General features: G+C 44.5%; 1 protein-coding gene across 1 annotated transcript in view; it reads right to left on the minus strand.

The window, feature by feature from the left end:
* wnt9a (wingless-type MMTV integration site family, member 9A) overlaps positions 1-27,947 on the minus strand; it is a 49,445-nt gene that overhangs the window by 18,712 nt on the left and 2,786 nt on the right. The gene's annotated exons all lie outside the window — the stretch shown is intronic.

Below are 27,947 nucleotides of genomic sequence, written 5' to 3' on the forward strand. Positions count from 1 at the left end.
GTGGAAAAGTTTCCTGTCAGAGATGCGAGAAAAGCAGCTACAGCTGAGCTGAAGCCTAAAGCAGAGCAAAGCTAAAACATCCAGTTGGTGTAACCAGAATTGCATTCTCTTCAGATCTGACCTGAGAGATCACTGTTAGTTTGTAAATATAAACAGAAATTCTGTACGTATGAAAGCAAAGTGTGGTGTTCCACAGGGCTTTGTTCTAGGGCGACTACAGTTTTTATTATATATTGGTGCTACTGGGTACGGATATCATGTGGCATCAGCTTCCACAACAATGTTACCTTACCAGATCAAGTCTTATTCAAGTGTGTCATTACTTTATGCAGCTGACTCTACGATGAATACCTGGGCAACTCCGTAATAGTCATATTTATGCCCAGAATTATTGAAAGAAAGATGCGGACTGAGGTTGTAAATCCTCATCAACTGACACAGCCTGAGTTTAAACCCTACTGTCATCAGTCTGGGTGAAGAACAAACCAGCGTTAGAGATCTTCAGTCTGACATTCTAACACAGGTCAGGCTCATCAGTGACGCAGCAGATAACGGGGCATCTGCCTGCAGTCTGGAGTGATAAAAGCTCTCTGTCCTCTCAGAGGCAGGCACTGAAGAGCTCTCAGCCCACTTGCTGATGAATTACACTAAGCTACGGAGCCCTGCTGGTGACCACGTAAATAATGGCCTCGCCATATTAACGCATTGGATTGAGATCCTAATGCGTGGCCATGACTTAGTAAGGCGTGGGAACAAGATCATGTCTAATTAAGCTTTTGTCAGGCCTCAATTATCCCATTCCTATGCCTTAGTAAGTCATGGCCATGCACTACAATCTCATTCCCACACCTTACCAAGTCATGGCCACAACTTAATTATCTTGTTCCCACGTCATACTAAGTCGTACACATTACTTGTTTTTAAATGGGATGTCATCAGCAGGGTTCTGTTGAGCCTGACAGCACATGTAGCCAAGATAAGTAATCTAGATAAGTCAAGATAAAAAACTACATGATCACATGCAACATCAGGTAAATATCATGTGATCCTGTGATGTCCATGCGCTGAATCATCATATGATCACACATTTTTTTTCATGTGACCACACGTTTTTCTCACGCGATCCAACATTTTCCACATGTTGACAAGTTCCCCCATATGTAATCACATTTTTCCAGCATGTTTTTCACACATGGTTTTCATGTGAGCACGTTTTTTCCTACATGGGACCTCAGATTTTCCCAGCAATCGCACATGTTTCCTTGTAGTCACATTTCCCTACATGTGGTCACACATTTTCACATGTGCGTGAGAAATCAATGTGATCTGTCTAGAAGTCTCACGTGAGTGTCTAGATCATTTTTATAAGGATTTAGTTTTACACCGGAGCTACGAGGCTAATGTAGCTGAAATGTAACGCAAGCTAAACTTTGTAGCTACAGAACTGAGGAGGTAAACACCAAACAGGGTGACTTGAGTGAGTTATGTGAGGAACAAGCTGAGCACAGCCGAACTACATACCTTTAAATAAGACAAGACACGCTCAACCTGCTTGGGTACCTGCAGAATTCCCGCATGTGTCCATAAAAATCCCTGCATCCTAGAAAAGCAAGGTGCTTGGGTGCTTTGCCGCTGAACCCGCCATGTTAATTGAGTTCCACCAACTCCATCCCATTCATCTCCCTGCCATCTGCTCAGGGTCACGGAAGGAAAACAATCTTTCAGCACCCGCGCAAACTCAAAAACGGGCGAGTGAGCGGCTCAATAGCTCCCGCAACGCCTGGAGAAAGCGCTGGGCTTTGAATGCTCAGCCATGCTGTTGCTCTGTTGATGTTTGAGGTGTTGGCACAGCAACACATATGGAGCATGATAGGGACGGCTCAGTGGAATAAAGCTCGGTGTTATCTTTGGGAAAGGTGTGATCCTTCGCCTCTGTTTGCTCAGCTTGGCTTTTTCCAGCAGGCTCACCTCGCACGCTCCATGCTAAAGCCCTGGATACACTGCGCAACTTTTCAAATGCCAACAGATTACGACAAGACAGGGTTTCACACTTTCCCACTGATTTCTACAGCCTACATTTTACAGCAGTTAGTGGACCGACAGCAAAGGGGTTTGTGTTCATTCAATATTGACGCCATCCAGTCAGATTTCAGGGGTAGGCCAGCATGCACTACTTCAATATGTGCAGATTTCAAGGCAAAAAGTGAAAAAAAACTCCCATTTCTGGTTGAACTGACCGCTCTAACGGCCCTTAAATCTGGAGACGAGCTAGGATAGACTCGGAGTGATCCGCAGTCGTGGCTCATATCGGGGGTAAAACTGGTGTATTGTGGCTCAAATGAAAACTGCAGGCGTCCAAGAAAGTTCTTGGAAAACTGGCATAATCAAGGAGTCAATGAAGAAGAGATTCTCTACTGGTGCAGTTATCAATGTAGCGATGATTGTATTCAGCTGTGGTCAGGAATATCGTACAGGGAATGGGGAACCACCAAAGAAGAGTGGCTACTGTTAGCTGTGGACACTACCTAACTTGTCAAACACACACACATTTTCTAATCCCAGCGGTCATCGGGCAGAAGACAGGACACACCCTGGACAGGTTGCCAGTCCATCGCAGGGCAGACAGACAGATTCACACCCAGGGGCAATGTACCACGTCCAATTGGCCTGACTGCATGTCTTTGGACTGTGGGGGGAAACCGGAGAACCCGGAGGAAACCCACACAGACACGGGGAGAACATGCAGACTCCACACAGAGAGGACCCCGGTCACCCGGCCGGGGAATCGAACCCAGGCGACAGCACTACCCACCACACCACCCAACTTGTCAACCATACACAGTAAAAACATGAAAGCAATTGTGATGCAAAGATGACGCTAAAATGACCTCCTCCTCTATTTTCGGACTCAAGATGTCAGTGCAAAGCAGTTTTGCTATTTGTTGATTATGCAAATTTGTGCAAATAAGTTTTACACATGACATTTTTCCACTGTTGAATGTCTATTTCAGTGAAATAAACATGAAGCTAATGTAGGCCAGAGATCTTAAAATCCAGACACAGAACCCAGGAAACTAGATTAACTGAGCCTGGACTGAGCCTTGCCTTCTCTGCAGCCTCGGCCTTGCCCTGCTGCGTCCTCTTTAAGGTTCTGGACCTGACTTGGCTCTTTTGTTGGACTGTCAACACGGCATATTGGCCGTGAAATTACCGTCACATACGTGTTCGGAGGTGAAGGCTGAGCGAGAACGGTCCATTACGCAGTCGGGAGGTTGCTGTCAGCTTTCTGGCATTGGTTATTTACTCAACCGCGGCCTGTCCATCCCTTCAGTTTGTTTGGAAAACTCCAATGCCAGTGACCTCACATGACCCCAGCGTCCATTACTGCTAACGGCTTTTAAATTGGGGGTTTGAGGGTCATTATGGAGACTAATGAGGCGAGGTCGCAGAGATGAAGCTCGGGCCAGATGACGGGGGGAAAGTCTGGAACATGCATACATACATAAATCTGCATTATAAAACACGAGGGGCCAGTTTCTCCAAGCCAGATTAAGCCAATAGTAAAACTGGCACTGCAGTTTAATCCAGGACTAAACTTAATCCTAGAGGTATGTTACCCAACCCGGCTGTTTTTTTCAGGTACAGTATCAGGCTGGGGTCAGGGTCGTTTTGTAATGAGTGTCTTTGTGAATTTTCTCTCTTGTTCTGCCAGGTATGATCAGCATTTCCACAAATACACACTGAAAACAAATGCTATTAGTGTAAATACCACTTTATCCCTGCATCACACTTTCTGTCCCTCAACTCAGGTTCTTAGTGACCAAGCAAAGCTCTGTAAAAGCACGTCTGAGATGATCCACCTCAGTTTCAGTTTTCTTGAGTTTCAGGTCAGGTCTCAAAGTCAGAGCTATGGGTGGGGTTCTCACTCAATCCATTTTCATTTATTTATAATGTTTTTACAAGTACTGGTGCTTAACGACTGACTGGACTTCTACTCATCCCTGAAAGTCTAACCCAATTTGGAAAAAGAACAGTATTTTCTCTGAAGTCTACATTTCAGCATGAAAACTATATGAGAGGAGGTCACAGTCACATATTGTTAGCAGTAGGTAAACTTCTGACTCGATTTCGGTTTGTTTACAAGTCAGAAAACAGGCAAAAAACACCAAATGCCAGGGATTTTACACTGATAATGTCTGGAGATGAAGTTCATTCATTTAGCTTGATTCAGTTCACTGTTCAGCTCGCTATTTACACAGTGGTGTTCATAGAGTAATGGTGAAGACACAGTGGACAATGGGCCAGAAAAAAGCTCCCTCAAATACAGCACAAGGAACTGGAGGACACAGCTCACACACTCGTCTTCTGTCGAGTCAGCAGCTGTTTGTCAAACACCGTCACACACCCTTTCACACACCCTTCCTAACGTTCCCCGTCCTGCTTCACTGACAGCTGCTGGATTTGTGTGTGTGCTGTGCTACCAAAAAGTGTTAACTTGAGAATGAACAGTGGGTCCATCTGATTTCAGAAAGAGAGGCTTGTGTCTGAATCCGACTGTAACCTACAAAATTCAGTCTGATCTCGACTGTAGCCCACAAAATTCAGTCTGATCTTGACTGTAGCCCACAAAACTCAGTCTGAACTCGACTGTAGCCCACAAAATTCTGTCTGAACTCGACTGTAGCCCACAAAATTCTGTCTAAACTCGACTGTAGCCCACAAAATTCTGTCTGAACCGACTGTAACCTACAAAATTCAGTCTGATCTCGACTGTAGCCCACAAAATTCTGTCTGAACCGACTGTAGCCCACAAAATTCAGTCTGATCTCGACTGTAGCCCACAGAATTCAGACTGAACCGACTGTAGCCCACAAAATTCTGTCTGAACCGACTGTAGCCCACAAAATTCAGGCTGATCTCGACTGTAGCCCACAAAATTCTGTCTGAACCGACTGTAGCCCACAAAATTCAGTCTGATCTCGACTGTAGCCCACAGAATTCAGACTGAACCGACTGTAGCCCACAAAATTCTGTCTGAACCGACTGTAGCCCACAAAATTCAGTCTGCTCTCGACTGTAGCCCACAGAATTCAGACTGAACCGACTGTAGCCCACAAAATTCTGTCTGAACCGACTGTAGCCCACAAAATTCAGTCTGATCTCGACTGTAGCCCATAGAAGTCTGTCTGATCTCAACTGTAGCCCACAAAATTCTGTCTGAACCCGACTGTAGCCCACAAAATTCAGTCTGATCTCGACTGTAGCCCACAGAATCCAGTCTGAACCGACTGTAGCCCCACAAAATTCTGTCTGAACCGACTGTAGCCCACAAAATTCAGTCTGATCTCGACTGTAGCCCACAGAATTCAGACTGAACCGACTGTAGCCCACAAAATTCTGTCTGAACCGACTGTAGCCCACAAAATTCAGACTGATCTCAACTGTAGCCCATAGAATTCTGTCTGATCTCGACTGTAGCCCACAAAATTCTGTCTGAACCCGACTGTAGCCCACAAAATTCAGTCTGATCTCGACTGCAGCCCACAAAATTCTGTCTAAACTCGACTGTAGCCCACAAAATTCAGTATGATCTCGACTGTAGCCCACAAAATTCAGTCTGAACCGACTGTAACCCACAGAATCCAGTCTGAACCCGACTGTAGCCCACAAAATTCTGTCTGAACCCGACTGTAACCCACAACATTCAGTCTGATCTCGACTGTAACCCACAAAATTCTGTCTAAACTCGACTGTAGCCCACAAAATTCAGTATGATCTCGACTGTAGCCCACAAAATTCTGTCTGAACCGACTGTAGCCCACAAAATTCTGTCTGATCTCAACTGTAGCCCACAGAATTCAGACTGAACCGACTGTAGCCCACAAAATTCTGTCTGAACCGACTGTAGCCCACAAAATTCAGTCTGAACTGACTGTAACCCACAAAATTCAGTCTGAACTGACTGTAACCCACAGAATTCTGTCTGAACCGACTGTAGCCCACAAAATTCAGTCTGAACTGACTGTAACCCACAAAATTCAGTCTGAACTGACTGTAACCCACAAAATTCTGTCTGAACCGACTGTAGCCCACAGAATTCTGTCTGAACCGACTGTAGCCCACAAAATTCAGTCTGAACTGACTGTAACCCACAAAATTCTGTCTGAACCGACTGTAGCCCACAGAATTCTGTCTGAACCGACTGTAGCCCACAAAATTCAGTCTGAACTGACTGTAACCCACAAAATTCTGTCTGAACCGACTGTAGCCCACAGAATTCTGTCTGAACCGACTGTAGCCCACAAAATTCAGTCTGAACTGACTGTAACCCACAAAATTCTGTCTGAACCGACTGTAGCCCACACAATTCAGTCTGATCTCGACTGTAGCCCACAGAATTCTGTCTGAACCGACTGTAGCCCACAAAATTCTGTCTGATCTCGACTGTAGCTGAAAACGTTCATGTGTCTTGAAAACCAATGCACTGATATGTTCATTTATCTCACAAAGTCATTCTATCAGACTGCTAGAGCACAGGGGGCGATGTGGCTTACATTGCTTTGTAAAAGTAGAGAGATTTAACTGCAGAAGGCATAATAGTCCAATTAGTTGAAATCAAATGATAGTCAATAAATTCATTGATTTTCTCAAAACCCCCAAACACAGTCATGTGCCATTGTGTTCGGACAAATATATCAAGCTCTCAGCTTGCAGGCTGTGTGGTCTTTAGGTGGGTTAGTCCAGGACCTTCAGCAGGCCAATTACCCCCAAACCCCCAAAACACATGCCAGTCATTCTCTCCAGCTGCTGACCCCAAACAGAGCCCACTCTCAGACAAAACCCCCAGCCGTCTGCACCCAAAACCCAAAACAAAGGCAGATGTTGGGAGAAGTGTAGCTGCTCACGCAGCCCAAACAAAAGTCCACAAATGCAGCCTCGGGTTTCTCCTTTGGGCTTGGAACGCAACCCTCGGATTCCTCAGCTGAAGAAACTGAACTGCGTTTAGACTGAAGCCCAACATACATCGGGCAAATGTCGGACCAACGATGTGTGTGACTGCAGTGTTCTGCAGCCGCGAAAACACTTCTAAACCAACAAGACAATTTCAAGGACCTTGCCCAGGCACTGAGGTTAAATTAAACTCTGGCAAGTATGTGAACGATGTTGTAAAGAAAACACAAGAACGTTAAGAGTTGAGGGTCCTGAGAGCCTGTTCAGTGTCAGTCTAATGACCCTCCATCATTACTGACTATTACTACCATTACATCCTCTCTACTTTTCTTTCTCCTCTCTTTCTGGCCCCCCTTCCTTTCTCCTGTGTCTCTCTTATGTTCCATTCACTCTCTGTCACTTTTTCTTTCCTCTCCTTTCTTTGTCTCGTCTTCTATCTTTGCTTTCTCTCGTCTTTTTTTCTTTCCTCCATCTCTTTCTCTGTCTCTCTCCTCCAACTCCTCAGAGCTTGCACTCCCATGTTTTGAACTGTTCTCTCTCAGATCAGTCTTAGTAGCCCCGCCCCCTCCTTCAGGCCCCATCTGGGCTCTGCTGGGCTTAGGAGGAATGTGAGTGCGGTGAGGCTCCGACCGACCAGAGTGTTTGTTTTACGACGTTTCTGCTCCGAGTACAGCGGCCAAGTGATCCAGCCTTGTCCGGTTCATGCTGGGGTTTAACCTGCAGGGCAGGATTAGAATTTCACCTGCTGTTTACCTGAGAGACTTGCACCTGGACCTTTACCTGAGCCACTTTTACCTGGGCCTTTACCGGAGACAGTCTGACCTGGCCCTTTACCTGAACCACTCTTACCTGGGCCTTTACCTGAGACAGTCTGACCTGGCCCTTTACCTGAACCACTCTTACCTGGGCCTTTACCTGAGACAATCTGACCTGAACCTTTACCTGAGCCACTCTTACCTGGTCCTTTACCTGAGACAATCTGACCTGGACCTTTACCTGAGCCACTCCTACCTGGGCCTTTACCTGAGCCACTCTTACCTGGGCCGTTACCAGAGATAGTCTCACCTGGGCCGTTACTAGAGACAGTCTGACCTGAACCTTTACCTGAGCCACTCCTACCTGGGCCTTTACCTGAGACAATCTGACCTGGACCTTTACCTGAGCCACTCCTACCTAGGCCTTTACCTGAGACAATCTGACCTGGACCTTTACCTGTGCCACTCTTATCTGGGTGATTACCAGAGATAGTCTGAACTGGGCCTTTACCTGAGCCACTCTTACCTGGGCCATTACCAGAGACAGTCTGATCTTTGCCTGAAATACCCATAGCTGGATTTTAGTTTGAAACACTGGCTTCTGGCCATTTACCAGAGAAACTTTCAGTTGGCACTGTAGTGCAGACATATTTACCAGAGACACTTTCACCTGGGCCTTTACCAGAGACACTCTCACCTGGACCTTTACCTGAGCCACTCTTATCTGGGCAATTACCAGAGATAGTCTGACCTGGGCCTTTACCTGAGCCACTCCTACCTGGGCCTTTACCTGAGCCACTCCTACCTAGGCCTTTACCTGAGACAATCTGACCTGGACCTTTACCTGAGCCACTCTTACCTGGGCCTTTACCTGAGACAATCTGACCTGGACCTTTACCTGAGCCACTCTTATCTGGGCGATTACCAGAGATAGTCTGACCTGGGCCTTTACCTGAGCCACTCTTACCTGGGCCGTTACCGGAGACAGTCTGACCTTTGCCTGAAATACCCATAGCTGGATTTTAGTTTGAAACACTGGCTTCTGGCCATTTACCAGAGAAACTTTCAGTTGGCACTGTAGTGCAGACACATTTACCAGAGACACTTTCACCTGGGCCTTTACCAGAGACACTCTCACCTGGACCTTTACTAGAGACACTCTCACCTGGGCCTGTAACAGAGACACTCTCACCTGGGTCTTTACCAGAAACACTCTCACCTGGGCGTTTACCAGAGACACTCTCATCTGGGTCTTTAACAGAGACACTCTCACCTGGGCCTGTAACAGAGACACTCTCACCTGGGCCTTTAACAGAGACACTCTTACCTGGGCCTTTAACAGATACACTCTCACCTGGGCCTGTAACAGAGACACTCTCACCTGGGCCTTTACCAGAGACACTCTCACCTGGGCCTGTAACAGAGACACTCTCACCTGGGCCTTTACCAGAGACACTCTCACCTGGGCCTTTAACAGAGACACTCTCACCTGGGCCTTTACCAGAGACAGTCTCACCTGGGCCTTTAACAGAGACACTCTCACCTGGGCCTGTAACAGAGACACTCTCACCTGGGCCTGTAACAGAGACACTCTCACCTGGGCCTTTAACAGAGACACTCTCACCTGGGCCTTTACCAGAGACACTCTCACCTGTGCCTGTAACAGACCCCACCTGCTAATTGGCACTGTAGTTGAAGTGGAAGCGAGCCGTGTAAGATAAATCATACAAGCGGTATTGCCGTTTTATTCTATGTGTGTATTTATATTTCGCGTGTTTACTTACCACTGCCTTCGCCCACTTCATTGCACCTGCTGCTCATTAACTCCTTTTCAGGCAGCAGTCCTACAAACTCGCTATTGTTTAGTGCAGTTTGCTTTGGCGCTTGTTCAGATTAAAATAGTGACTTTTTAAATTACTTTTATAGTTATGCCTTTGATAACGTGTAATTTAATTTATTTATTTGTTTGTTTTACTTTACTGAGTGGTGTTTTTCAGGCAGTGCAGTAAGGTTTGTTTACAAAGTCATACATTTTGTCATCCTTTCCACTGCTGAGGGACCTGTGGCGTACCTGAGTGCGCCTGTTGAATTTGGGTACCTCTCTTGTTGGGGTGAGCAGCGTGTGTGAGGGTGAGCGGTCAAATGGTCTGGTTACAGAAGTGTGAGCTGCCTCTGTCGAGTCAGTAGCCGAGTGAGTGACTCCAGCAGTTAATAATGTGCAGGAACTGAGGCGTGTGAAATAGCGAGAGCATGACGGACCGTCTGCACTACACACACACACACTCATACATACACACTCATACACACACATAGACACACACACTCACACACACACACACACACACACACACACACACACACACACACACACACTCATATACACACACACACACTCATACACACACACACTCATACACACACACACTCAAACACACACACACACACATACACACTCATACACACACACACATACACACACACACTCATACACACACACGCACACACACACATACACACACATGCACACACACACACACACACACACAAACTTATACACACACTCACACACATACAGACACAAACAACACACACACTCATATGCGCACAACATGCAAGGCTTAGACAGGAAGGGTCACATGACAGCTTGGGGTGAGTGACACACACAGGAAGTGGCCCACACTGAGGTCATGGGTGACCTCTGACCTCTGAGTCACTGCAGTCTGACATGTCCACTCCATTCTTTACACCAGGACACTCGAGCAGCACGACACGGACAAAACACCACACTGCCTTTATATACTACACACAGCGGGTAGATACTGAATAACTCACAGTAGATACTGAATAATTCACAGTAGATACTGAATAATTCACAGTAGATACTGAATAATTCACAGTAAATACTGAATAATTCACAGTAAATACTGAATAATTCACAGTAGATACTGAATAATTCACAGTACATACTGAATAATTCACAGTAGATACTGAATAATTCATAGTAGATACTGAATAATTCACAGTAGATACTGAATAATTCACAGTAGATACTGAATAATCCATAGGGGATACTGAATAATTCACAGTAGATACTGAATCATTCACAATAGATACTGAATCATTCACAGTAGATACTGAATAATTATCAGTACATACTGAATAATTCACAGTACATACTGAATAATTCACAGTAGATACTGAATAATTCACAGTAGATACTGAAATATTCACAGTAGATACTGAATAATTCACAGTACATACTGAATAATTCACAGTAGATACTAAATAATTCACAGTACATACTGAATAATTCACAGTAGATACTGAATAATTCACAGTAGTTACTGAATAATCCATAGAGGATACTGAATAATTCACAGTACATACTGAATAATTCGCAGTACATACTAAATAATTCACAGCAGATACTGAATCATTCACAGTAGATACTGAATAATTATCAGTACATACTGAATAATTCACAGTAGATACGGAATAATTATCAGTACATACTGAATAATTCACAGTACATACTGAATAATTCACAGTAGGTCCTGAATAATTCACAGTGCATACGGAATAATTCACAGTAGATACTGAATAATTATCAGTACATACTGAATAATTCACAGTACATACGGAATAATTCACAGTACATACTGAATAATTCACAGTACATACTAAATATTTCAGAGTAGATACTGAGTAATTCACAGTGCATACTGAATAATTCACAGTAGATACTGAATAATTCACAGTAGATACTGAATAATTCCCAGTAGATACTGAATAATCCATAAAGGATACTGAATAATTCACAGTACATACTGAATCATTCACAGTAGATACTGAATAATTATCAGTACATACTGAATAATTCACAGTACATACTGAATAATTCACAGTACATACTGAATAATTCACAGTAGATACTGAAAAATCCATAAAGGATACTGAATAATTCACAGTACATACTGAATAATTCACAGTAGATACTGAATAATTCACAGTAGATACTGAATCATTCACAGTAGATACTGAATAATTATCAGTACATACTGAATCATTCACAGTAGATACTGAATAATTATCAGTACATACTGAACAATTCACAGTAGATCCTGAATAATTCACAGTAGATCCTGAATAATTCACAGTAGATCCTGAATAATTCATAGGAGATACTGAATAATTCATAGGAGATACTGAATAATTCACAGTAGATCCTGAATAATCCATAGGAGATACTGAATAATTCATAGGAGATACTGAATAATTCACAGTAGGTCCTGAATAATTCATAGGAGATACTGAATAATTCATAGGAGATACTGAATAATTCACAGTAGATCCTGAATAAGTCATAGGAGATACTGAATAATTCACAGTAGATCCTGAATAATTCATAGGAGATACTGAATAATTCATAATAGATACTGAATAATTCACAGTAGATACTGAATAATTCACAGTACATACTGAATAATTCATAGGAGATACTGAATAATTCACAGTACATACTGAATAATTCATAGGAGATACTGAATAATTCACAGTAGATCCTGAATAATTCACAGTACATACTGAATAATTCACAGTAGATCCTGAATAATTCACAGTAGATCCTGAATAATTCACAGTAGATACTGAATAATTCACAGTACATACTGAATAATTCACAGTAGATCCTGAATAATTCACAGTAGATCCTGAATAATTCACAGTACATACTGAATAATTCATAGTTTATACTGAATAATTCATAATAGATACTGAATAATGCATAGTAGATACTGAATAATTCACAGTACATACTGAAGAATTCATAGTAGGTATTGAATAATGCATAGTAGATACTGAATAATTCACAGTACATACTGAAGAATTCATAGTAGATATTGAATAATTCACATTAGATACTGCATAATTCACAGTAGTTACTGAATAATTCACAGTAGATACTGAATAATTCATAGGAGATACTGAATAATTCACAGTAGATCCTGAATAATTCACAGTACATACTGAATAATTCACAGTAGATACTGAATAATTCACAGTACATCCTGAATAATTCACAGTAGATCCTGAATAATTCACAGTACATACTGAATAATTCATAGTTTATACTGAATAATTCATAATAGATACTGAATAATGCATAGTAGATACTGAGTAATTCACAGTACATACTGAATAACTCACAGTAGATACTGAATAACTCACAGTACATACTGAATAATTCACAGTAGATACTGAATAATTCACAGTAGATACTGAATAATCCATAAAGGATACTGAATAATTCACAGTAGATACTGAATAATTCACAGTAGTTACTGAATAATTCACAGTAGATACTGAATAATTCACAGTAGTTACTGAATAATTCACAGTAGATACTGAATAATTCACAGTAGATACTGAATAATTCCCAGTAGATCCTGAATAATTCATAGTGGATACTGAATATTCTATAGTAGATCATGGATAATTCACAGTAGATCATGAATAATTCATAGTTTATACTGAATAATTCATATTGGATACTTAATAATTCATAATAGATACTGAATAATTAATAATTTATACTGAATTATTCACACTAGATGCTGAACAACTGAGTAAGCACTGAATAACAATAAGTCTGCAGTTCAAAGGGTTAAGAGCTCCTGGTATATGTGGAGTACTGTGTGTGTGTGTGTGTGTGTGTGTGTCGGAGGCAGCGGTGCGAGGTGGTGCGGTCCTGGAGCAGGGGATTGTGGGTAAGAGGTTTAACTCAGCTGGAGTGGGTGACTGGCACTGTGGGGCCGTGCGACGCCCGCATGACTCCACATCACACACCATGGCACTGAGCGCCAGTACCAGCTCCCAGCATGCACTGCAGCGACAGGTACAGGGCACAGCTCAGCACATTCACACGTTACTGCAGCTGCATCCAGAGAGAAGCCAGCACTCGCCCTCTTACCCTGAATGGTGTCTTTAACGGAGCTATGAGGCTAACGTGGCTAACGAGCAATCAACAGCTTATACCCCACCAATTAGCATGGAGCTAACTGCAAGCCTAAGTCACGCTCGCCTGTGCGGAGCTGTTAGTCTCTAATGGATGGTAGAGCGGCGTTCATAAGGCCTCACGACAACGATATAAACGTCCGTAAACATTAACACCACAACATAAACACTCTAACATGTCATCTGTCATCAAGGCTGCATCTGCCAGCTTTGATGTCAGGTTGATGTAAGGTCTGTGTCAGATGACAGGTGTGTTTCTGACATTAGGTTAACGTTGCTATGAACGTTGTCGCTCGGTGTACGTCACAGCGACGTAATGCTGATGATGTGACGGAGCTTGTTGAGTCGGGCTGGTTGAACAAAAGTAAGGACTTCTATGGTCCTCAGATGAAGTGAGGTTCTTCTTAATATTCATTAAAGCCACGTCACATCATCAGCATTATGCCACTGTGACATACACTAAGCCAGCTGTTATAACAACCCACTGTCAGAAGAAAACAGTGTAACCTGAAATAGGTGTTCTGTCAATTGACCTCAGAGATGATCAAAGCAGCCTTCAGGACAAACGTCGCCTTTTAAAATAAGCCTTTATCAATGTTTACGTAAGTTTAAGTCAGTTGTCATGATGAGCTTATGTAGCCTAATGAACACTGACCTTCAGTAAAGTGGCACTGTTCCTGGGGAAAACTGGGGGAATTTGATTTGTTTTGCAGAACTAACACTTAGGAGTTGGGTCACATCCTGAGTATAAAAACGTCTCACAAGCAAAGACAAGCAGAAGTTCACTAATCTGTGAAAAACTGCATCTGAAAGTTCTGAAACGTCCCTTCATGAAATGACGAAGACTTTGTATATCGCACAATCACATGATATCATCAGAAGATTCAGAGAATCTGGAGAAATCCCTGTATGCAAGGGACAAAGCAGACATTCAATACTGGATGCTTGAGATCTTCAGGCCCGCAGGCGGCGCTGCATTAACAACAGGCCTGGTTCTGTAGTGGAAATCACTGCATGAGCTCAGAAACACCTCCAGAAATCAGTTCACTGTGAAATCCACAAACACAAGTCAAAGCTGTATCACGGAAGAAGAAGCTGTACATATAAACATGATCGAGAAATGCTGCCACCTTCTCTGGGCCAAAGCTCATTTAAAATGGGCTGAGGCAAAATGGAAAACTCTGTGTGATCTGTGGTCAGAAGAACCAAAATTTGAAATTCTTTTCGGAGATCATGGACGGCGTGTCCTGCGGACTCAAGAGGAGACAGGACAGTCCAGCTCCATATCAGCACTCAGTTCAAAAGCCTGCATATCTGATGGTTTGGCCCTACATTAGTGTCTATGGCATGGGCAGCTCACACATCTGGAAAGGCTCCATCAATGCTGAACAGAGGTTTCAGAACATCCACATAACATGGAACGGTAAAACTCACTTTCACTTTCAGCGTCTCACATGTCTGTGAGATTTATTTATTTACTTTTTATTTATTACATTTTACACACTGTGCCAATTTTTTGGAATTGGGTTTTGGGTTTATATATATATATATAAAATCATCGCTGTCCAATGAAAAACAACTGGCTCCAAAATAGTAACTTTACAGGAGAAGGTAAAAACACTCGTACCTTTCAATGTCAATGTAAAGAGATTTTGTTCCAAGTGTTTTTAAAGCATTTCTATTTGTCCATTCATCATGAGGTTTTTACCCAATGTAAAGGACAACTGGTGTTGAAATGATGTAGAAAACAAAATCTACAGAAATGGAAATACATGCTTTTCATTGGAACACACACACACACACACACACACACACACACGCACATATATATATATATATTGCGTTTTTGTTTAACGGGGGCCTGTATTAACATGAGCCAGCAGAAGGTTATTTACAGCCAATTTCCTCCCAGAGCCGAGCTGAAAGAAGGAGGGGGCACTGAGTGACCAGGAAACGGAGCCAAGACTAGATGACTGAGAAACCATAAGAGAGCAGAAACTCTGCGGTTCCAAACGCCTTCATTACGCTGAGAGCTCCTCTGCCGTCACGCTGCGGGAGAAACAGATGACCAGCCGTTATTACGGCTTTCATTAGTGCTTCTAACACCCAGAGCAGCTTACATAAAAAAACACATAACTCCTCTGTCTTACAGCAAGCATGTCACCGGTCGAGGCGCGTTTGGGGTCTGAGGTTTGCTTCTTTAGTGTTAAACTGGAGCGAAGAGGCTAACGTGGCTCACAGGTAACGCGCTGACAGCCCAGCGGTCCGTCTGACTGAGCTGAACAGAGCAGAATATCTACATGCTGTATTTTGTGTATCAGTGCGAGGAGTTAAAGCGGAGGTAAGAGCGCAGCAGCAGCGGCCGGCGGCCAGCGGAGGTTATTTACAGTAGCTGGTGAGAGATTAGGGGGTATTTCTCTCAGCGAGTGGGAGAGGCAGAGACATTCCTGCAGGCCAACTGCAGCCCAGACCGAGCCTAATCCACTGCAGTAAGTCAGATCCTGTGTGTGAGGGATTTTACAGCAGGTTACGCTCGGCGTGTTTTATTGGTTTATCTGAGTTTAGCGCGCTCCGGCCCTCTCAGCCCACACCGGCTGCACAAAGCGCCAGGTATCCCATGTGAGCGGCTCTGCAGGCAGTTAGCCAGAACATCTTTAGAGCTCCAGACCGGCGTGCTACGAGAGCAGTTCTGAGAAAAACGGAATGCTCCCAGTTTTCCCTCTTACCTCAGCTGCAGTCCATCAGCCAAGACATGCTCTGTGTCTGATTCCTCTCGACTCTTCGGTTTTAGCACTGGAGCTACAAGGCTGATGTAGCTAGACAAGTCATGGAGGCTTACACCCGTAATCCGTGTTTATAGATACCAGCGAGTCCTGCAGGGCCAAGTCTCCGTCCTACTGTAGTCCGTCTGTACTGTAGTCCGTGTTTATAGATACCAGCGAGTCCTGCAGGGCCGAGTCTCCGTCCTACTGCAGTCCATCTGTACTGTAGTCCATGTTTATAGATACCAGCGAGTCCTGCAGTGTCATAAACCACATCATCCAGTCTATCAGAGACCCTGAACACCTCCACATGCTTTTAGCTGAGTTTGATGGTTTAGTCACACTTAGCACCATGCTAATCGACAGTACAGATGGACTACAGTAGGACAGAGACTCAGCCCCGCAGGACTCGCTGGAATCTATAAACACGGACTGCAGTACAGACGGACTACAGTAGGACGGAGACTCAGCCCCGCAGGACTCGCTGGTATCTATAAACACGGACTACAGTACAGACGGACTACAGTAGGACGGAGACTCAGCCCCGCAGGACTCACTTGTATCTATAAACACAGACTACAGTACAGACGGACTACAGTAGGACGGAGACTCTGCCCCACAGGACTCGCTGGTATCTATAAACACGGACTACAGTACAGACGGACTACAGTAGGATGGAGACTCGGCCCCACAGGACTCGCTGGTATCTATAAACACAGACTACAGTACAGACGGACTACAGTAGGACGGAGACTCGGCCCCGCAGGACTCGCTGGTATCTATAAACACGGACTACAGTACAGACGGACTACAGTAGGACGGAGACTCAGCCCCGCAGGACTTGCTGGTATCTATAAACACGGACTACAGTACAGATGGACCACAGTAGGGCGGAGAATCAGCCCTGCAGGACTCGCTGGTATCTATAAACACGGACTACAGTACAGACGGACTACAGTAGGACGCAGACTCGGCCCCGCAGGACTCGCTGGTATCTATAAACACGGACTACAGTACAGACGGACTACAGTAGGACGGAGACTCGGCCCTGCAGGACTCGATGGTATCTATAAACACGGACTACAGTACAGACGGACTACAGTAGGACGGAGACTCAGCCCCGCAGGACTCGCTGGTATCTATAAACACGGACTACAGTACAGACGGACTACAGTAGGACGGAGACTCGGCCCTGCAGGACTCGCTGGTATCTATAAACACGGACTACAGTACAGACGGACTACAGTAGGACACAGACTCGGCCCTGCAGGACTCGCTGGTATCTATAAACACAGACTACAGTACAGACGGACTACAGTAGGACGGAGACTCAGCCCTGCAGGACTCGCTGGTATCTATAAACACAGACTACAGTACAGACGGACTACAGTAGGACGGAGACTCAGCCCCGCAGGACTCAATGGTATCTATAAACACGGACTACAGTACAGACGGACTACAGTAGGACACAGACTCGGCCCTGCAGGACTCGCTGGTATCTATAAACACAGACTACAGTACAGACGGACTACAGTAGGATGGAGACTCAGCCCTGCAGGCCTCGCTGGTATCTATAAACACGGACTACAGTACAGACGGACTACAGTAGGACGGAGACTCAGCCCCGCAGGACTTGCTGGTATCTATAAACACGGACTACAGTACAGACGGACTACAGTAGGACGGAGACTCGGCCCCGCAGGACTCGATGGTATCTATAAACACGGACTACAGTACAGACGGACTACAGTAGGACACAGACTCGGCCCTGCAGGACTCGCTGGTATCTATAAACACAGACTACAGTACAGACGGACTACAGTAGGACGGAGACTCGGCCCTGCAGGACTCGATGGTATCTATAAACACGGACTACAGTACAGACGGACTACAGTAGGACACAGACTCGGCCCTGCAGGACTCGCTGGTATCTATAAACACGGACTACAGTACAGACGGACTACAGTAGGACACAGACTCGGCCCTGCAGGACTCGCTGGTATCTATAAACACAGACTACAGTACAGACGGACTACAGTAGGACGGAGACTCGGCCCTGCAGGACTCGATGGTATCTATAAACACGGACTACAGTACAGACGGACTACAGTAGGATGCAGACTCGGCCCTGCAGGACTCGCTGGTATCTATAAACACGGACTACAATATAAACGGACTACATTAGGACGGAAACTCAGCCCCGCAGGACTCGATGGTATCTATAAACACGGACTACAGTACAGACGGACTACAGTAGGACGGAGACTCAGCCCCGCAGGACTCGCTGGTATCTATAAACACGGACTACAGTACAGACGGACTACAGTAGGACGGAGACTCGGCCCCACAGGACTCGCTGGTATCTATAAACACGGACTACAGTACAGACAGACTACAGTAGGACGGAGACTCGGCCCCACAGGACTCGCTGGTATCTATAAACACGGACTACAGTACAGACGGACTACAGTAGGACGGAGACTCGGCCCCACAGGACTCGCTGGTATCTATAAACACGGACTACAGTACAGACGGACTACAGTAGGACGGAGACTCGGCCCCGCAGGACTCGATGGTATCTATAAACACGGACTACAGTACAGATGGACCACAGTAGGGCGGAGACTCAGCCCTGCAGGCCGCTACATCAGCTAACTTGCCCCTCTTGTTCTCCAGTGTAGATTTTAGTTTGTCCACCTGATTTTCGTGACCAGATCTTAAGGCTAATTATTCAGTCACTGCATGAAATGAATTTACATTTTTATTTATTGATGTATTTTTTTGTAAAAGCCCCTCATCTGTCTATCTATCTGTCGTTCTGTCTGTCTGTCTATCTATCTGTCGCTCTGTCTGTCTGTCTTTCTGTCTATCTATCTGTCGGTCTGTCTGTCTGTCTATCTGTCGGCCTATCTGTCGGTCTGTCTTTCTGTCTATCTGTTTGTCTTTCTGTCTGTCTATCTATCTGTGTGCCTGTCTATGTATCTGTCTGTCTGTCTGTCTATCTGTCCCTCTTTCTATCTGTCTGTCTTTCCATCTTTCTGTCTGTCTGTCTTTCTGTCTGTCTATCTGTCTGTGTGTTTGTCTATCTATCTGTATGTCTGTCTATGTGTCTATTTATCTGTCTGTCTGTCTATCTATCTATCTGTCTTTCTATCTGTCTATCTGTGTCTGTCTGTCTATCTGTCTTTCTATCTCTCTGTCTGTCTATCTATCTGTCTATCTATCTGTCAGTCTGTCTGTCTATCTATCTGTCAGTCTGTCTGTCTGTCTATCTGTCTCTCTTTGTATCTATCTATCTATCTATCTATCTATCTATCTATCTATCTATCTATCTATCTATCTGTGTCTGTCTGTCTATCTGTCTTTCTATCTCTGTAAAGCTGCTTTGTGACAACACCTGTTGTAAAAAGCGCTATATAAATAAATTTTGCTTGCTTGCTTGCTATCTCTCTGTCTGTCTGTCTATCTGTCTGTATTTCTGTCTATCCGTTTGTCTATCTATCTGTCTGTCTGTCTGTCTATCTATCTGTCGTTCTGTCTGTCTGTCTATCTATCTGTCGCTCTGTCTGTCTGTCTTTCTGTCTATCTATCTGTCAGTCTGTTTGTCTGTCTATCTGTCTGTCTATCTATCTATCTATCTATCTATCTATCTATCTATCTATGTATCTATCTGTCTTTCTATCTGTCTGTGTCTGTCTGTATATCTGTCTTTCTATCTCTCTTTCTGTCTGTCTATCTATCTGTCTATCTATCTGTCAGTCTGTCTGTCTATCTATCTGTCAGTCTGTTTGTCTGTCTATCTGTCTCTCTTTCTATCTATCTATCTATCTATCTATCTATCTATCTATCTATCTATCTATCTATCTATCTGTCTGTCTATCTGTCTGTATTTCTGTCTATCCGTTTGTCTTTCTGTCTGTCTGTCTGTCTGTCTTTCTATCTATTTGTCTGTCTTTATATCTGTCTGTCTGTCTGTCTGTCTAATAATGTACCGTATTCCTCTTGTACACACAGCCGTGTAGCCGATTAGCAAGTCTACCTGAACAGTTTGAGGAAAGTGTGATGAGTTAGCCACGCCATTAGCACCACGCTAACTGCTGGGGTCTCGGCTCTTGGCTCAGTGGATACGTGATGTTTCCCCTCAGCTGATCTGAGTGGAAGACGGAAACGGCGTGATACAGTTTCTCCTGATGAAAGCCGTAATAACGGCTGGTCATCTGTTTCTCCTGCAGCGTGACAGCAGAGGAGCTCTCAGCGTAATGAAGGCGTTTGGAACCGCAGAGTTTCTGCTCTCTTATGGTTTCTCAGTCATCTAATCTTGGCTCCGTTTCCTGGTCACTCAGTGCCCCCTCCTTCTTTCAGCTCGGCTCTGGGAGGAAATTGGCCTGCGGTGTGGTAAATGGAAAACACACAACATGGCAACACCACTAATTAACGTCATACTCATCAATCCCAGCCCAGCCAAACGCAGAAAAAAGAGAAAGAAGCGAATTCCATACTGGCTTTCCTGTTTTCGCCGCCTGTTCCCTCGTCCTGAGATGCTAGTCCCCCGCTAGCCTCCGGGCGCCACCCGCCCACGCATCGCACACTGACGGGCAGGGCAGGAGCCGCCCTCTCTTAAAAAAAAGAGCCTTTCTCCAAACTGCGGTCAGGGCAACAACACTGCAGCAGCAGCTCCCAAACCCTGCAGAGCCAGGCGTGCCAAACACATTTTAAAGACTTTCCCCACAGCAGTAATACCATATAATCAGGCTGCAGGCTGGCCTCTGGACCGGCCGCGCTCTCTCGGACAGGCCGGAGGACGGGGGGAACGCACGCCTGGGTGCTTGTGGGGGAAGTGTGTGATTAAAACGCTACCGTGCGTGTTCAGGATGAATGACGGAGTCATCGCTAACGTCAGATGAATCAGAACCGGGATGAATAAACATGCTGGATGGGGCTCCGCCAAGCAAACGTCCTCTCGGTGACACCACAAATCACTCTTTATACGACGTCCATAAACCTCTACGGCTGGTAACGGTGTAACTTTACGCGGTAGTTGGAGGAAGAAGTGTAATTTCCGTTCAATTTGGCAACGTAATCCAAAAATAATCCAAGTCGAGCGAAATTAGCAGCTGTTTTTCTCGAATACATTACGTCCCTTCTGGCTGCATGAAATCACTGGAGATGCTGTGGTTTATTCTACATTAACATCTGCTTGTTACTTTCCTGTCAAGAAGGCAATGAGGTTTGATGCCGCAGCCATCCCCTCTCTCTATGGGTGGGTAGGGTGGTCCTCCCTACCTCCCCATCACTCAGCATGATGCAAGTCAACGTGACCATCTGTTAGCTTAGTTAGTGTTCTCCTCCAAGCGTGTTGAACTGGCATTAGCAGCCATCTGAAGCTGTGGTGGAGCTTCATGTGTTTCTTAGAAGAAGCACGTTCTAAACCTCACCCTCTCAGCTTGGTAGCCTATTGCGATAGAGAGAGGAAAAGCTAAAAGGTGGACATCGATCCTTTTTATGCTACTGGTCATCATGTTACCGCAGTGGGGGTGTTCTTGAATGAGAATATAGGCTTTTTACACCGTCTTTAAGGTATTTATCTAACCTTGCAGCAAAACTGTCGTTTGTTTATTGGAAGTGTTTTCATTTTGAGAGAAGAACTAGCTCGACAAGGGCTAAAACGACTGCAACGCAGTGGGTAGTGCTGTTGCCTCACAGCAAGAAGGGCCTGGGTTCGAGTCCCCGGCCAGGCGACCAGGGAATTGAACCCAGTGGATGCATGAACATGTTCTCTCCATGTCTGCATGGCTTTTCTCCCAGAGACATGGAGTCAGGCCAATTGGACATGTGAATCTGTCTGTCTGACCTGTGATGGACTGGCAACCTGTCCAGGACCTTCTGCCCAATGACCGCTGGGATAGGCTCCAGCTCCCCTCCGCGACCCTGAGGAAGAAGCAGCTTAGAAGATGTGTGTGTACTTCTACTGCAGCCCTTCTAAAGCTTCCAAGCGTAGATCACAGTCCAGCACAATGCATTAAACAGCTGTGACATTTGCATTAGTTAGCTAACCGGCTGGTCTGGGGCGGGATGGGGCTTTTTCTGCGTTTTGATTGGCTCTTTTGTGAGATTTGTTTCACAAAGTTGAGACAACTGGAGCTTTCACTGGCTTTAAAATGACCTACAACGAAGTTTACTTCAAATTTAATGCCACAGAGTTGCACAACACCACATAATTCCAGGATCTCTGCAGCACTGCAGCTCACTGCTGACTCAGAGCTGAGCAGAGTGACCTGGCCACGCGGTTTACATTCATTTCTGGCCATAAAAAGGCCACAGAGCTTCGTGCATGTGTCGGTAATGAAGTAGCCGAAACTGTGTTGCAAAAAACTGAGACGTCCTCTTTGCTCGCAATCAGCTAAAAGGTAATCAGGGCTCTCTGACGCTACAAGCTAACACACCCACTCTTATCTCCACCAGCCTTAAAACTCTACTTCTGTCAGCGATCTTCTACCCTGGAGGGCTTTCCTGTGAGCTGCGGCCAAAACCATCACCATCAAAAGCACCATCCTGGAGCCTGAGAATGCAAGTGACCACAGCTGGCACTGGACAGAGCTATTTCTCTTTTCTTTTCCTCCTCCTTCCTCTCCTGGCTGTGTATTTACCCGGAGTTCAGAGCGCATATCTGTATTAGCTGCCGTTTCCCACTGTCCTTGGGTTACAGAAAGCAGCAGAAGGTGCTGAGTGAGGAGCCGGCCACACTGGCAGTAATGAGCGCTCCCCCCAGTGGACACCGCGGGCACTGCAAGCATTTATCTACAGGCCTCCTTCCTGAAGCAGGTTTTCTATCAGTTCTGGACCGTAACGCCGCAAAGTTTCACTCATTACATCACAACTGAACGTGGCTGGGAAGATCTAGAATGGTCTGAAATGTTCTACCCCAGTCACACTGGTTCTTCTAGCCTGTCTGTACTTTTATAGACAGCTATCAACATCTAGCTGACTCGTCAAAACTGCATAATTCAACGGTTCAGACCTGCTCACAGTGGTGGTGATGGGAACCAGACGTCCCTCTAAAAGCTCCTCACAGAAAGTTCCTACATGAGCTGGTTCTGAATTCACTGCCTGATGACTGAGACACTGTTTTATGAGAGTTTAGAGAACTTCAACTCCATTCATGGTGGAGGGAGACATGCAGGGCGCTGTGCGGCAAAATAGTCCCCAAACAAAACTCATTATTCCAGATTTTCCACTGTTTTCCATCATCAACATTCCAGATAAGCTCAGAAGACTCGTGTAGGTTCTCTGGTGGTTCTGGATGGTAAATAAAGTGTCTATATCAGTGTTGTAGTCATGGCGACGCCTGGTTCCCATCACCACCACTGTAAAAACGTCTGAACCGTTTCGCTCCAAACCCTCTGAACCTCTGATTACGCCTCACACACTGGACTAAACATTGTGAATATTGGTGGAAAACTCTGTAATTCAAAGCTGATGTACAGACTGAGTTTCTCTTTGTCTGGGATATATTTTAACGTTTTCTGCTCTGCGCTCATCAAAGTCGGCTGACCAGCTCAGCAGAAAGCTAACAGGATAATATTCAGAGTTAAATTATTTATTCTAACAGCTTCAAATATCATCTCTTTGTGTTGTGAGAGCAAATACTGGAAAAATGTTTTGATCTTATAATAAATGATGTAGAGACGCTACCGATGAATGTGGCTCAATTGAATCTTCATTGTAAAAGAACCAGCTCCAAATCCATCTGGGGACAACTTGCTCAACTTTTCATGCTGAATTTTTTTCGCTAACAAGGGTCCGTCTTCTCTAATACAGCCCCCCAAATTCTACTGTTCAGATCAACATTCAGGGTACAAACGACAACACAAGCAAGACAAGCTACCTAACAAAACACTACTGTTATATACTGGAAGTTCTGCTCTTGTATGAGGTTTTATTTATTTTGTAGTGTGGAGACTCAAATTGGGGGTCTTCTCTGCTCCTCTTCTAGCCCCTCATTGCTCACTAGCAGCTCAACACAGAGTCAGACACAGAGAGACATCAGCGTCCTAATTCATCTGATAACTGTTGTTGGAACAGCCACTAGGGGGCACTGCAGAAAGAGCTTAATCAGAGTTTTCTGGGGGAACTGTTCAGGCATGCTTACATACGTTAACTTCCATATGCTAACAAGAGGCCTGTAGTCTGTGGGGCGGTGTTGACGAGCCCACCAACGCCCCCTACTTTGATCCCCACCTTCACCAGCCACTGGATTGCTTAAGAGATTTTACACTTGGTTTGTTCTGACAACAGTAAGTCTGCATTCACTTCCATTCAGCCCAGAGCTTCTCACGGTTGTCCCCAGACATTCTTGTGATGAGTCTAGTGCGCGTGCATATGGGGTGAATGTCACGGCGGTTTGTGCTGGAATTCGGGACCTTCCTGAGGGAAATCTCTGAGAGAGCGAAAGCCGTCCTCGATAGGACACAGACGCAGACGGAGTGGCGAAATTCCTGCCGGGTTCCAGCGGAGCGGCAGTATATCACTCATCCGCTGTAGAGGAGCGCAGGTATTTAAGCCCAGCTGAAAGCACTAATGCCTGGGGACACACTGACGGCTCAGGACTCAGACTGAGTGGGAGTGATTGATTAGCGTTAGCGCTAACGCTAGCGTTTCTGCAGGCAGTTATGACTCAGGTGGCTGTAAACATTAGACAGAGGAGTGGAGCGATGAAGTAACTCACCCTACTGAGCTGTAACCACACACAGCGCTGTGCCAAGGCCTAGGCACCTCAGCAAACTGCAGAAGTGCTCCTATGCTGCTAGTTTAGACCACATTTCTCCAAATAGCTATAGTATATTACAGTATACTGTAATAAAGATTAGTACAGGATAGTACAGTACAGTACAGTATAGCACAGTATGGTATAGTATAATGCTATATTGTGCAAAATAGTGTTGTATTATACTGTATAGCGTATATTACAAAGTGCAGGATAGTACAAAAAATAATATAGCGTAGTATAAACAGAAGAGTAGTATAGTATAGTATTGTATTGTTGTATTGTACTGATAGCCTAGTATAGTATAGAAGAGTAGTATAGCATAGCATAATATAGTATAGTATAGCCTAAAAGAGTATAATATAGTCTTGTACAGTAGAGTATAGTTAGTATTATATTGCATTGTATTGAAAAACACTATAGTATAATATAGTATACTATAGAATAGCCTAAAAGAGTATAATATAGTCTTGTACAGTAGAGTATAGTTAGTATTATATTGCACTGTATTGAAAAACACTATAGTATAATATAGTATACTATAGAATAGCCTAAAAGAGTATAATATAGTCTTGGACAGTACAGTATAGTATAGTATTATATTGCGTTGTATTGAAGAAGAGTATAGTATAGTATGGTGTAGTATAGTAAAGTATAGTATGGCATAGTATAGTATCGTACAGTATAGTATAGTATTATATTGCGTTGTATTGAAGAAGAGTATAGTATAGTACGGTATAGTATAGTTTAGTATGGTATAGTATAGTATAGTATAGTATAGTATAGTATAGTATAGTATAGTATAGTATAGCACAGTACAGTATAGTATAGTATTATATTGCATTGTGTTGAAGAGTATAGTATAGTATAGCATAGTGTAGTATAGTATAGTATGGTATAGTATAGTTTAGTATGGTATAGTATAGTATAGTACAGTATAGTATAGTATTATATTGTGTTGTATTGAAGAAGAGTATAGTATTGTGTGGTGTAGTATAGTATAGTATAGTATGGTATAGTATAGTTTAGTATGGCATAGTATAGTATAGTATAGTATAGTATAGTATAGTATAGTATAGTATAGTATTACACTGTATAGTACTGAACAATATGTGGGAGGGTTCAGATCCCAAAAATGTGGGAAACAGTCCATTTACTAAACCTGGCCATTTTATCAGAAACACCTTCAGTATATGCACGCTATGAAGGTTTACAGTTCCAGACTGTAGTCCATCTGTTACTGTACAGGTTATCAGCCCTCCTCCATCACCCACTCTAAGACCACTGCTGACCATACATGCAGTACAGTTAGAGACTGTAGCTCATCTACTGATGCACTGTTCGTCCAGCAGATCCTAATCTGGTCATCATAGCGGCCACACAAGTCCACTCAGAACACATAGAGATGGAAGAGAACTGCAAGGACCGGGTCAGGAAACATCAGCGGTCAGTTTATCAGTACCGGATATTTTTGGTACACTCTGAACTCCTGATCCACTCACAGCAGCGCAGCTCCCTCTCTAAGTGCCGTACTGTGGTTTTCTTCTTTATCTGTATATCTTGGCGCCGTGTCACAGCCCTTTTGATATTATATCTAAACGTTATCTTGATTTTATTTGCTCAAATAAGCTTTATTTGATCTATTGTTGAGCACTCTGTTGATGTTAAATGGGCTTAATAAATAATAAATGGGACTGGCTGTGCAGTTCAAAGAGAGTGATAAAATTCAATGTTGTGGATTTTCTGAATAGATTTCCCAATGTGTCATATTAAGGCTGCATTAATAAAGCTAATGACCCCTCTATGCTAAAGCAATGCCCAACAAACCTGACAGAGACCTGAGGGGGACCTTACACAGCACGTAAGCGTTTAGCAGACAGACAGCGTCTTACGTTACGGCTGGCTGAGATTCACCACTAACGCCAGAACACCCGACGCCATCAGACGCTGGATCATCCAGCTGCCTGGAGCTCCTGCATCACTTTTCCTCCTGTCTCAGCTCAGGAATGTTTCGGTAATGACATCGCTCATTTTCCCCTTTGCCCAGTCTCAGTCCCACCCAGCCTGGCCCTGGCCTACAGAGGCACCTGCCATCTCTGCCCGGAGCGCACGCGGCTGGGGGAAAACCGAGCTTTTGCATTCTTGTGGCGGGAATGACGGTCGGAGCAGCTTGATTTGGCCGGCTTTCCCGTAACGCCCTCGGAAGTGCGGCTGGCGGACCAGAGCAGGCCGTGTTTATGTTTCACTTATCGTAGCTGTCATAAGAAAACCACGTATCTCCTATACAGTAACATACGCGGAACGAGGGGAAAAAAAAGCTTAAAGAGATTCAGGAATTCAGCCGATTTCCACAATCGCAGCTCAGATGTAAACAGTGGTTCAGACGTCTTTCCAGTGGTGGTGATGGGAACCAGGCGTCGCCATGACTACAACACAGATATAGACACTTTATTTACCATCCAGAACCACCAGAGAACCTACATGAGTCTTCTGAGCTTATCTGGAACGTTGATGATGGAAAATAGTGGAAAATCTGGAATAATGAGTTTTGTTTGGGGACTATTTTGCCGCACAGCGCCCTGCATGTCTCCCTCCACCATGAATGGAGTTGAAGTTCTCTAAACTCTCATAAAACAGCGTCTCAGTCATCAGGCAGTGAATTCAGAACCAGTTCATGTAGGAACTTTCTGTAGGAGCTTTTAG

This window comes from Pygocentrus nattereri, chromosome 2 (genome assembly GCF_015220715.1).
Source record: "Pygocentrus nattereri isolate fPygNat1 chromosome 2, fPygNat1.pri, whole genome shotgun sequence".
Taxonomy (NCBI): Eukaryota; Metazoa; Chordata; class Actinopteri; order Characiformes; family Serrasalmidae; genus Pygocentrus; species Pygocentrus nattereri.